Source organism: Sinocyclocheilus grahami, unplaced genomic scaffold (genome assembly GCF_001515645.1).
Source record: "Sinocyclocheilus grahami isolate Dianchi unplaced genomic scaffold, SAMN03320097.WGS_v1.1 scaffold1064.1, whole genome shotgun sequence".
Taxonomy (NCBI): Eukaryota; Metazoa; Chordata; class Actinopteri; order Cypriniformes; family Cyprinidae; genus Sinocyclocheilus; species Sinocyclocheilus grahami.
In genome coordinates this window covers 148,852-150,832 of record NW_015506243.1, presented here as the reverse complement: position 1 = coordinate 150,832, position 1,981 = coordinate 148,852, and the positions used below count along the sequence as shown (strand labels likewise).

The 1,981-nt window shown below is 35.6% G+C and overlaps 1 long non-coding RNA gene across 1 annotated transcript in view; it reads left to right on the top strand.

The window, feature by feature from the left end:
- Positions 1-1,981, top strand: part of LOC107566259 (uncharacterized) — a 10,593-nt gene continuing 8,612 nt past the window's right edge. The window contains exon 1 of the long non-coding RNA XR_001606492.1: positions 1-131. This is a non-coding gene — a long non-coding RNA (uncharacterized lncRNA). The remainder of the gene's footprint in view (positions 132-1,981) is intronic.

The window sequence follows — 1,981 nt, the reverse complement described above, 5'->3', positions numbered from 1 at the left end:
ATCTGGCGCGCAGAGGGAGCAGAGCTCGTGCAGAAATGCCTGTGTTTTCTCCAGTTCTGACTCGTCGAGAGTTCCTTCTTCTTCTCCTGATAACTCTTGTTTTATTGCCCCGTTTGCGGTGTGCTGGATCGGTGAGTGTCCCGTATGAGGTTTGCTGAATGCATATACTTTGGTGTACATCTTGGCATACTCTCTCTCTCTCTCTCTCTCTCTTTTAATCTACTTAAATTGAGAAACCTTAATGTTGTATTCCTGCAAGAAACGCATAGTACAGTAGAGAATGAAGCCGACTGGAAGAAGGAATGGGATGGGGAAGTGTGTCTTAGTCATAAGAGCAGTAACAGTGGTGGAGTTGGGATCTTGTTTTCTAAAGATTTTTTACCAATATCTTTTGTTACTGAGGAAATTATTAAGGGTCGCTTATTAAAGATACACACTGTCTTTGAAAAGGTAAAATTGATTTTTATTAATGTGTATGCTCCAACTGTGGGAACTGAAAGGGTGATGTTTTTAAACACTTTAAACAATGTTATAAGAAATGGTAACACTTTATTTCGATAGTCCACTTTAGACATTCTATTAACTATAAGTAACTTTGCAACATGTCAACTAGCAGTTAGTAGAGTATTAGTAGACTGTCTGCTTAATATCTTCTAACACTTTCTTTGTCAATGTATTCTACTAACCCTAAACCTACCCTAACAGTCTACTCTGAGAGTTAGTAGACATGTAGTTGCAAATTAATGAGAATTAGTTGACATGTAGTTGACATGTAGTTACAAAGTTACTTATAGTTAATAGAATGTCTAAAGTGGACTATCGAAATAAAGTGTAACCTAAGAAATTGCTCCGATGATTGTTATTTGATCCTGGGGGGTGATTTCAACTTTAGGAGTCCGATCTATCAGGATTGTAATTCATTTGCTCAACAAGTGGAAATGTGAACTTGCACCGACTGAACTCTCTTTATGTAATGAATATTGTTATGGACATTGTCAACCTAACAGTAAGGATATCTTCCCTTCATTAATTCTTGCTCCTGATTTTAAAAACTGCACTGGTTCATTGCTAGAGTTAGATGGAACTCTCAATAACAATGTGGTCACAATGACAGGTAAATCTATGTATAAGTCTTTTGTCAAGATTATAAATAAAGACAAACTGAATGGTCGAGCTGATACTCCCTGGAGAGCTCATTTTGGGCTTGTCAATGAAGTCAAACCTGTGTGGAGAGCTCTATATAAATCACCTTTAACAAAAAAAGTTGGGGATTTACAATGGAGAGTGTTGCATGGAATTGTGGCTGTCAATGCTTTTATTTCTGTTATTAATTCTAATGTAAATGAAAATGGTCCTTTCTGTTCGCAAAGGGAAACAGTGTTTCATTGTTTTTCAGAGTGTAGCAGATTTTGTAATGTTTTTACATTGTTGCAACAACTATTTATAATGTTTGGAGAAGTGTTTACTAAAGAGATGTTTATTCTTGGATATAGATACAGTCAAAAATGCAGACAGAAATGTCAGCTTTTTAATTTTGTTTTAGGTCAAGCAAAAATGGCTATTTATATTAGCAGGAGAAATAAGGTAGATGGGTCTCTTGATTGTGATGCAAGCACTTTGTTTGTCAGAATGATGAAAGCCAGATTGAAGGTTGATTTTGATTTTCATATTTCTATAAATAATGTAGAGGAATTCATTTTCATCTGGTGTTATAAAGATGTGTTGTGCTCTGTTGTAGACAATATGCTGTGCTTTGGAATTGTTTTGAGCTAAATGTTTTTTTCATGAAATCACTCATAACTTTCGTTTAGAGGAGAAAAAAAAAAGTTTTCTAGCTTGTAGAAAAACCTTGTTTGTATAAATAAAGAGGTGTTACAAATCAAATCAAATCTCTTCTCTCTCTCTCACACTCTCTCTCTCTCTCTCTCTCACACACTCTCTCTCTCTCTCTCTCTGTCTCTCACACACACACACACACACA